This window comes from Meles meles, chromosome 18, assembly GCF_922984935.1.
Source record: "Meles meles chromosome 18, mMelMel3.1 paternal haplotype, whole genome shotgun sequence".
Lineage (NCBI taxonomy): Eukaryota > Metazoa > Chordata > Mammalia > Carnivora > Mustelidae > Meles > Meles meles.
Window position 1 is genome coordinate 21115163 of NC_060083.1, and position 11189 is coordinate 21126351.

At 42.9% G+C, this 11189-nt stretch overlaps 1 pseudogene; it reads left to right on the top strand.

Annotated features, from left to right (window-relative positions):
• Positions 1–2875: 2875 nt before the first annotated feature.
• On the top strand, positions 2876–7869 carry LOC123930021 (annotated as a pseudogene).
• Positions 7870–11189: the final 3320 nt, after the last annotated feature.

The window sequence follows — 11189 nt, forward strand, 5'->3', positions numbered from 1 at the left end:
ACAATAAGATAAAATAAAATTGTAGCCTCATTTTACTTTTGAACAAAGATGGGGAAATTCAAACAAAACATTAGGAAAGAAATACAAAAGAGGACAAAAAGTAGGGTCTATTAAAGTAATAGGACAGTTTGACATCAGAAAATTAATCAATAGAAAAAGAAACATGCAATTAGTAGATGCAGAAAACACATTTGGTAAAGTTCAACAGGTATTTATGACTTAAAAGAAAACTACCAGAAAATTAGGAGTAGAATATCCTTAACTCCCTATCTACCAAAAACCTACAGAAATACAGCATATTTAGTAGAGAAATTTCAGACTCATTTGCTTTAAAATTGGGGGGGGGGGGACAAGGATGCCCACTGTCAAAGATACCTTTAATCGTAGTACTTGAGGTCTTTGCCATCATTATAAGGAATGAAAAATGAATCAGAGGTGTAAGGATTGTTAAGGAAGAGAAAATTTTACTATTAAGAGAGTTCACCAAGGTCAACAGGTAAATGATCACTTAAAAAATTAGCAGTGCTCCTCCTCACTAGAGTGGTAAATTATCTAAAATGATCTCTAATGAAGAACACCTGGGTGGCTCAGTCAGTTAAATGTCTGCCTTCAGCTCAGGTCATGATCACAGGGTCCTCGAATCAAGTCCTGTGTCCCAAGGTTGGGCTCTCTGCTTGGCGGGGAGTCTGCGTCTCCCTTTCCTTCTACCTCTGCCCCCTGCTTGTGCTTTCTCTTTCTCTGTCAAATGAATGGGTGAGATCTTGAAAACAAAACAAAACAAGAAGACTACTGAACACTGCCTAAACCTCTGACTTCCAGAATTGTGAGTAGTAAAACAGTTGTATTCATTCGCTAAGTTTTAGGGTGGTTTATTACATAGTTATACACAACTGATGATACTATTACAATAAATAATGAAAAAATAATGATAAAGGTATATCACAATAACAACAGAAATTATCACAAATCTTGGAATTAATCTAAAAATGCACAAAATCTTTATGAGGAAAAATTTTAAACTATATGAAGGATGTAGAGAAAGGAAGAAAGAAAGAAAAGGAAGGAAGGAAGGAAGAAAAACTGTCAAATTGGGGTACCTGGGTGGCTTGGTCGGTAAAGCATCTGCCTTTGGCTCAGGTCATGATCCCAGCGTTCTGGGATCAAGCCCCACATCGGGCTCCCTGCTCAGGGAGGGGGCCTGCTTCTCCCTCTCTTCCCCACTCGGACTCTCTCTTACTATCTTTCTCTCTCTCAAATAAACAAATAAATAAAATCTTTAAAAAACCCCACACACAACTGTCAAATTGTTTTCCAAAGCGGATTTACCATTTGACCTTCCCACCAATGTATGAAAGTTTCAGTTGCTCCACCACCTCACCAAGACGTAGTATGATTGATCTGTTCATTTTAGCCATTCGAACAGATGTGTAATGATACATAATTGTGGTTCTAATTTTCATTTCCCTAATGACTAATGACATTGACTGTCTCTATGTGCTTATTGGCTATCCACACATCTTCTTCAGTGAAGTATCTTCAAATATTTCGCCCATTTTAAAAAAATATCTGTTGTTTCTTGGGGTGCCTGGGTGGCTCAGTGGGCTAAAGCACTGCCTTCGGCTCAGGTCATGATCCCAGGGTCCTGGGGTCGAGCCCCGCATCGGGCTCTCTGCTCAGCAGGGAGCCTGCTTCCTCCTCTCTCTCTGCCTGCCTCTCTGCCTACTTGTGATCTCTGTCAAATAAATAAATAAAATCTTTATATATATATATGTTGTTTCTTTGCTCATTCCCGAGTTTTGGGAGTTCTGGATATATTCTAGATTCAAGTCATTAATCAAATATCAGATTTGCAACTATTTTCTCCCAGTCTCTGGCTTATCTTTTTAATTCCTTAACAAGGTCTTTCAAAGAGCAGAAGTTTTTAATTTTGCAAAAGTTCAATTTATCAATTTTTCCTTTTATGAAGAATGTTTTGATATTGCTAAGAAATCTTTGCCTAATGCAAGGCCATAAGTAGTTTCTCCTGTATTTTCTTCTAGAAATTTTAGTGTTTTAGGTTTTACATTTAGGTCTGTGATACATTTGAGTAAAATTTTGTACATGTTTTGAGATATGGATCACAATTCAATTTTGTGTGTGTGTGGATATCTAATTGTTCTAGCGCCATTTGTTGGAAAGATCATCCCCCCCCCCCGAGTTGTCTTTGCACTTTTATTTAAAAAAAAAAAAACAACCAACCAGTTGTCCATAAATGTGGAGGCCTGTTTCCAGGCTCCAGTCTATTCCATTGATTTATTTGTCTCATAACGGTGTTCTCAGTTTCTACCTTATGGTTTTAGAAAAGAAAAGCAAATTAAATCCAAAGTAATAAGAAGAAAGAAAATAATAAAGATTAGAGTTGAAAATCAATCAACAAAAAAAAGAAAGAAAGAAAGAAAGAAAGAAAGAAAGAAAGAAAACCAATAGAAAAAAAATCAATGAAACCAAAATCTGGTTCCTTGAGAAGAACCAGCCACACTGATCAGCAAAAAAGAGATCAATATTAGCAGTATTAGGGGTGAGAGCTGATATCCCCACAGATTCTACAGATACAAAAGGGATAGTAAGGGAATTCTCTCGACAGCTTTATCCAATAAATTTGACAACTTAGATGATAGGGACAAATTTCTTGAAAGACACAAACTGCCAAAGTTCTCTTATGAAGCAATAGATAACCTGAATGGCTCTACGTCTATTAAAGAAATAGAACCTGACGTTAAAAATTGTCCCACAGAGGTTCTTGCCAGGCCACTTCGTAGCAAGTTGGGTCCCGAGCATCATCTCCCACTGGACTCTGAAGATCTAGGAGGAGCCTCGGTCTCTGACTAGGCTTCCAATGGATTCGCCAGAGCAGCTTTACCCAACCTGGGATCGTCTCAGACACCCATCGAAGAGGATTCCCAGGAAGGTTCAGGTGCCTCTCAAATGATCTCCGAAGTATTAACCAAGAACCTTGGTATATTGACCCTGGACTCTAGTATCATCTTCCTTTCCCCTCTGCCAGAATACCGATCCCAGCAGCAGGGCAGAGAGGAAACCACAGGGGCCGGTGGAGTGTATCCTCAGCCGCAGTGGGAGGAGGACTGGAGTAAGGACTTTGTTAACAGCCCGGAAAGAAAAGGATGGCAAGGATGAGTCGAATGATTCAGTGCCAACGCTACCTAAACCCGGGGTCCCAGCTTCCAAAAGATCCACAGCAGAGGGAAACAGAGGAGGGTGAAACAGAGTGGGAAGATTCAGATGTCGCTGTCATTATCACCTGTATCATAAAGATCTGTCTGAGGAAACCAGCATGGAGAATAATTATGACATGGAGCCAATGGAAACAAACTTTTATTCTTGTATGTTTCTTTTTGCTAGTGGTTTTAGGATCATTTTGCAGCAGTGTGGAAAGCTGTTCTGTATTAGGAAAAACTATAATATTTTGATAATCTGTGAGAGGATTAGGCTTTTCTTTTTTGTATCTTTTCTACCGTGATACCAGTAACGTGAGGAATCCTGTAGTTCGCATTTGAATGACGTCTGTGTTCTTATACCTTTTGATTTGACCTAAGGAAGCACTAATAGGTTATGCTGCCTGTGTGTTTGAGAGATCTGAAGTCATTAAGTAAGATAAGACCTCCTATCAAAAATTGGAAGCCAAGTAACTTGTGCAGAAGGAATACGGGAACACTTTGGGTGGTTTGGTTAGAGCATAATTAGGGGAGGTACATATGCTAGATTTTTCTGGTTTTCAGACATTGTAATAAAATTTTTTTGTTGTGCTATTTCAGTTTTCAGTAGGAAATGTATGTGTAGAGGATCTTATTAAAATTGACTTATTTGAATCCTCTTAAAAAAAAAATCGTCCCACAGAGAACTCCAGTCCCAAGTAGCTTCATTGGTGAATTCTTCCATGCTTAAGGAAACTCTAACACCAAGTCTTTACAAACTCTTCCAGAAAATCAAAAAGAGGTACTCTCCACCCCCTTCCATGAAGCCAGCCTGACTCTGACACTAAATTCAGACATTTGCAAGGAAAACAACAACAACAAAAACTACAGACCCACGTCCCTTGTGACAAATATCCCTCTTAACAAAATTTTAGCAACACGTTCAAGGATAAGATGACTTGGCAGTGCTAAGATGACAGTTCTCTCGAAAATTCATCTATAAACGTATCCAATTCCGTTAAAATTTCCAGCAGGATTTTTTTTTAAGTAAAATTGTATTAACGTGTAACATTCATACAGAAAACCACACCAATCGTAAGTATACAACACAGTGAATTTTTTTTAAGATCTTATTTATTTATTTGACAGACAGAAATCACAAGTAGGTCGAGCAGCAGGCAGAGAGAGAGGAGGGGGAAGCAGGCTCTCTGCTCAGCAGAGAGCCTGATGCGGGGCTCGATCCCAGGACCCTGGGATCATGACCTGAGCCTAAGGCAGAGGCTTTAACCCACTGAGTTACCCATGCACCCCAACACAATGAATTTTTGCAAAGTGAATAATTTTATATAACCATGATGCCGATAAAAAAGCATTACCAGTACCGCAGAAACACTGCTGGTCCTCCGTCACCGTGGTAACTAAAGAACGGCTTTGCCTGTCTCGAACTTTCTGTATAGATGGAGTGGGGTTGGGTCTAAAAAGAAAGAATATAATTGAAGAAATAAGAGTGGTTCCTTGATGGTGACTTTGATGAGCTGTGAATTAAGGGGTATGATTAACTTCCTCATTCCACCCAAAGTCTCCAAACACCTACAAAATAAACCAACAGAAAACGTAAAGACCTCTGGCGAATCTAGCTTACCAGGTCTAGACATGTCTGAATTCCAGTGGTAGACACAATTCCAGGGTCAAACTATTTCCATCTCCCTACCCCCACCAGCTCCAAATAGAACCAGGTCCCTCTGGGGACTAAAAATACCCTCCACTGGATGTTGGACTCCCATTTCCTATGGTAAGTCTCCTCTCATGACTCAGGTTGCTCATCTGCTAAATGGGTTTACTTGTTGTAACTCACAAGAATTTGAGGAGGAACATCAAAAAAGAATAAAGTATGTTAAAACAACTTACAAAGTATCATTAAGAATAAAAGCCATCAAGGGGTGCCTGGCTGGCTCAGTCAGTGGAGCAAGGAAATCTTGATCTCAGGATTGAGTTCAAGCCCCACATTGAGTGTAGAGATTAGTTTAAAGATTTATTTTTTTGACAGATAGAGATTACAAGTAGGCAGAGAGGCAGGCAGAGAGAGAGAGAGAGAGAGAGGAGGAAGCAGGCAGGCTCCCAGCCAAGCAGAGAGCCCGATGCGGGGCTCGATTCCAGGACCCTGGGATCATGACCTGAGCCGAAGGCAGAGGCTTTAACCCGCTGAGCCACCCAGGCGCCCAGAGATTAGTTTAAAAAAAAATAATCTTGGGGCTCTTGGGTGGCTCAGTTAGTTAAGCGTCTGCCTTCAGTTCAGGTCATAATCCCGGGGTCCTGGGATCAAGTCCCAAGTTGAACTCCGAGCTCAGTGGTGTGTGTGGGGGGGGTTGGTATTTGCTTCTCCCTCCCCTCTGCCCCCCATCACTTGTGCTGTCTCTCAAGCAAGCGCTCTCTCTCTCTCAAATAAATAAAATCTTTAAAAAGAAAAGAAAAAAATCTTAAAAAAATAAAAGTCATCATAAATATTATTTTTATTTTTTTAAGATTTTATTTATTTATTTGACAGAGAGAGACAGAATGAGAGAAGGAACACAAGCAGGGGCAGAGGGAGAGGGAGAAACAGGCTCCCCCCCACCAGAGAGCCCGATGTGCGACTGGATCCCAGGACCCCAGGATCATGACCCCAGCCGAAGGCAGACGCTTAATGACTGAGCCACCCAGGCGCCCCATAATTATTATTTTAAAGGAAACATTTCCAAGCAATTCCAGCCTAGATTTTTTTTTAGAATTCTTTAAAGTATTTTATTATTTTTTAATGTGCAAAATTTAATAAGATATAAGAAGTATTTTGATTTGTGGGAAAAGAGAAGCCCCCTAATGGTACTTTTAAGTGCCATGGTTTGTGTATATTACTTATTTATTTATGTGTTAAACTTCAGATTACGTGTGATAAACTGTCCGTGGTGCAACGCTATCGATTTCCCTGCATTAGAAGTTGAATTAAATGTGCATTCCTCTGGGGTTGGTCACCACGGGGGAGGCCTAAGAGTTTGGAGGAAGAGTACGCGAAGACCATTAAAGCTCTCTGGGCCCTGTCTCCCATTGATCTCTGTCACCCCAGGGAAGGCTTACTGCAGTAGGGCCCACATACATCCTGGTCTTAATGTTCCCCTAATGGTACCTAATGGCCGCTTGACTATATCCCTTGCATTATAAAAAAAAAAACAACAGCTGCCTTCCCCAGCCATGTCTCAGCCGTGTTCTAGAAAGCGAAGTGCTTTTGAGTATATCTCGTGTAAAATACAACATTCCTCAGTGAGCCTTGTTTCATGTTTTCATTAGCTCGTTTATTCACGGAACTAGCATCTATTGAATATTTATGCTGTTCTAGGCATTTCGCCAGTGGTAGTCTTTGTCACCAAATTACAGTACTCATCTCGGTGATCAGTACTTGGAAGTGAATTACTATCCTCTTGTTGTCCTCAGAGAATTATTAAGATATGGGGAGAAGTAAAGAGGTGTGGCTCCAGGTTGAATGCCTACCTCCCAACTGGGTGACCTTGGTCCGATTATCTTTCAGAAATAACTGAGCTTTTCTTTGTAGCCTAGTGTGTGATCCATATGTATAAATATAACATATATGTTGCTGTCTGTAGCACAGAGTTTGGTATGGAGGCTTAGGACATCAGCATAGTGAATTATTTATTAGAATTTTCTATATTCTTATAGACCTTTTTCTTCCAAATTAAAAATGTGACTAGACTGCATTTAGGTCTTGTTTAAAGTAATTTCACCCAGGGGTGCCTGGGTGGCTCAGTTGGTTAAACACATGTCTTCAGCTCAGGTCATGACCCCAGAGTCCTAGGTTCAAGCCCTACATCAGGCTCCTGGTTCTCCCTCTGCCTCTGCTGCTCCCCCCGCTTGTGCTCATGCACTCTCTGTGTCAAACAAATAAAATCTTCAAAAAAAATTTTTTTAATGACTTCATTTATTTATTTATTTGACAGACAGAGATCACAAGTAGGCAGAGAGGCAGGCGGGTGGGGGGCGGGGGAGAAGCAGGCTCCCCGCTGAGCAGAGAGCCTGACACGAGGCTCCATCCCAGGACCCTGAGATCATGACCAGAGCGGAAGGCAGAGGCTTTAACCCACTGAGCCACCCAGGCGGCCCGAATATCTTCAAAACAATTTAATTTCACCTGACACTCTATGACATTTGAGCTTCAAACTGTGACTATCTTTAGTTCTTGAATATTCCCCACTCCACCCCTTGATTCTTTGCTCATGTCTCCTTTTTTATGGGTTCTGTGTTCTCCTTCTGGGATTCCTATTACAGGTCCCTTTAGTCACAATTCCAAAATCCTAAAATCTCTGACAAACAACACTTATTTGGCAGTAAACCCTGATCCAGCATGATGCAAAACTATTTATCGGCTTTATTTCCCCAGCTGTTTTGCAACAAAAAGATAGTATTTTTGATTACAAACTGCTGGCACAGAGCCCGCTGAGGGGGAGGGGGGGTGTCTTACCAGTTCATGCACCACATTATCAACTAGAACACCCTGCACACTGAATCCTAAAGCAAATCTTTTTGAAGAAAGGGCTGTTGGCCTACAGATCTACCTCAGATCGCCTGGACAACTCCCCCCACCCCCCCTACATCACTCCTGCTTTTTGCAGTTTCCGGATTTATCCTCTGAGTTCTAGCAGAACTTCTTCAATCTGTCTTCTTCACGAAGTTTCTGGTAGCTCTGCCTCTGTGCAGTGTTTCATTTGGCATTTACAGTTTGATTCTCCAGGAAAATATTCCCTGATCTCAAACGGATCCTTCCTTGGGACTTCTTGCTCTGTATCAGCCAATGTTCCTTTCCATGCGGCGGGACTAGAACAGGAGTTTTTCACAGGCAAGAAACAGAAACGCCATTGAAAGAGGCCTGAGGGAAAAGGAGACTTTATGAAAAAACATGGGGCAGCTGACAGGCTGCAGGTCATCTGGGTTCTAGGCTGTCTCCAGGGATCTCAGACAGAGACTAGACTAAGGTTTCATGGGGCCACATCCTTCCCATTCTCTCTCTCTCTCTCCCTCTTTAACTTTGCTAGCTTCATTTTCTCCTAACGCAACTGGATTTTTGCCCCGTGGTTAGAAACATGAATACTAGCAACACCAAACACGTATCCTTTCCACTTGGTAATCAAAGAGGTCATAGAATGTCTCCCTTCTGGAGTGAGGGAGTCTTCACTGGGATGGACTCCCTGGTCAAGTCTGGGTCTCCTTCCCAGACCTGTGTCCATTGGATGAGGCCACTTAGCAAAGGAGGTGAGGGAGGGATGCTGAACAGATTAGACAATTATTTCCACTTCATACACTTTCTATAATGTTGTGTATGTTTCCTGCAGGTTCGAGAATCCCCCTTGAGCCTCCAGGGAAGCCCCCCTCTTTCAATTGGCAACATCTTGTTATAGACACAGCGATGTCCCTGTGTTCGCTCCTTTGGGAGAAAGCCCGCCAGACAGATGCACGGCTGGGGCAGCTAACTGCTGCTCCATGACAGGAGAGGAGAAGGGTTCTGTCAGGGTTTGCCCAGCCCCAATTCCAGAAGCATCTCAATGGCAGCTTTTATGGAGCTTCTGTTAGGTTTCCGTTTGTTATGAAGAAATGAATCCCCACTCAACGGCCTTAAGAAATCAGGAAGATTTACTGGATCCCGTAACTAGAAAAGTCCATCCTTGGGGGATGGTCACATCTGACCACCCTGAGCCAGGGTTCCGGCTTTGGTTCTTGGCATTTCCCCGGGCTCCTCTTTCCCTTGAGTTGGATTCATCTTCTACTGGTACCGAGTAGGCCGTGCAGATCTAAACCCCACCTGACAATATCCAGAGGAAGACAGATGGTCTCTTCCGGCAGGTATCTCTGAAGCAGAAGGACGTCACTTTTCCAGAAGCTTCCAGCAAATGTCTCCTTACATTGTATTGGCTCCCCTTAGTTATTAACCCTTTTATGAATCCATTTCTGTGTCCAGAGAAATGTTGTGTGTTAATTCCTGCCTTCCTGAACCAACCGATGGCAGGGAGGACAAAAGTCCCCTTAGACCAAGCAGGCCAACACCCATGGGGAGGTGGGGGCATAAAGTCAGTGTAAGGGCTGATGTAAGAGAAGATGGGAACCTGAGGGAGGACTGGGATGCTGCTGGGAAGGAAGAAGCGGGTACAGGGCAGGAAACCCATGAAGAGAGCCAAACTTGGTTTCCAAGTCTGATGCAAGTCCTCACCATTGTAAACTCTGTTGTAGGGGCCCCTGGGAAGCTCTGTCAGTTAAGCATCTGCCTTTGGCTCAGGTCAGGATCCCAGGGGCCTGGGATCGAGTCCTGAGTTGGGCTCCCTGCTCAGCAAAGAGCCTGCTTCTCCCTCTGCCCCTTCTCCCACTCATCCTCTCTTTCTCTCTCAAATAACAAATATATAAAATGTTTTTAAAAATACTATTCTAAAAGAGCCATTGTTAAACAGCAGGCATAGGATGATTAAATAACTAGTACAGAGAACGGTGTCAGGGATTTTCCGCACCATACCAAGAACGTAGTGGCAAAACCCAGCTTGCCTGGTGAAGAAAAACGGCAGGTGTCAAACATCAACAAGGATCCTTTCCTCCCTGCTCTCTGTCTGTTTGGGGTAATTTATCCACATGGTCAGGATCTGCTCTATTCCCCTTCAAGCTCCCCATGGTTACCCCATAGGCTGCCCACATCATTCCCCCCAAAGAGTATTCCATTCTTCCCTTGGGGCATTGTCCCTTCTGCACTGGGTACTTGCGTTGATGTTGTCATGTGGGAGCTCAAGGAGCCAGACTGACTCTCCTGACTCCAGTTCAGGGTATGAGTGTGAGACCTCCACCCAGCCAGCCAGGTGCTCTGCCCTGGGGCTTGGACTCTTGCACAAGTGACATCAGACTAAAGAAGGGAAGGTTGATGCTATCAACCTTCGGTTGTAGCCTAGGTGGAAGACGAATTGATTGCTAGTTTGAACGGATTTCTCCAGTTATGAGACCATTCCTGTGAACTCTGTTTAGTTTCTTGGCCCTCCAGACACCTTTGGTTCCTTCTACCTTCAAGTCTGACTGTCGGGTTCTCATCCATGCAGACAGCCCCTGTGAGCCTTTGCTCAAATTACCCAGACCTGGCTTCTGTCACTGGTGACTAAGACCCGCAACCGATTGCAGATGCCTGCGGTTCTGTTTCTGACTCTGCTTCTGAGTGATAAGTCGTTGTCAGTTTCCGTCTATGTAAAATTAGGGAAGGAGACTAGACCTGTGCTCTGTAAATCGTCTTCAGCCCACAAACAAACAAACAAACAAACACCTTTGCAAAAACAGAATCTTCTTACTGGGAGCAAATCAATCCTAAAACTGACCGGCACTGCTCTGTCCAAAGGTTTCTCCAGGATCCTGTCTTCTTGGCTCTTTCTCCAGAGTAGCAACACTGTGACTTCTGCTCCGATATGTAATGGGAAAGGATTCCACTTCCCCTCTCTCATCGCAGCGAAAGATAGCCTGGGTTCACTTCATTAACTCAGGGAAGCATCAAATGGGCAGTTTCTCATTGACAAAGACTCATTTCTTCTTGAAGAAACGCGCTAAGCAAATGTCTGTGACATGTTTAAACACGCGCATGCGCATGCACGTACTCAATGCGACTGCCAAGTTTTCGGGGCACTTAAAATTTCTTTAAACTTTTATTCTAATTCCAGTGTAGTTGACATATATTCGTTTCAGGTGGGCCGTATAGTGATTCCACACTGTTCTGTACAGGACTCAGTGCTCCTCGGGACACGTGCCCTCCTTAATCCCCATCGCTTGTTTCCCCCATCCCTCCACCCCATCTCCCTTTTGGTAACCTCAGTTTGTTCTCTAGAGTTAAGAGTTTGTTTTTTGGTTTATCTCTCTCTTTTGTCTCTGTCTCTCTCTCTCTTTTTTTGGTCTCTGTCTCTCTTTCTTTCTTTGTTCATTCGTTTTGTTTCAGAGTACTTT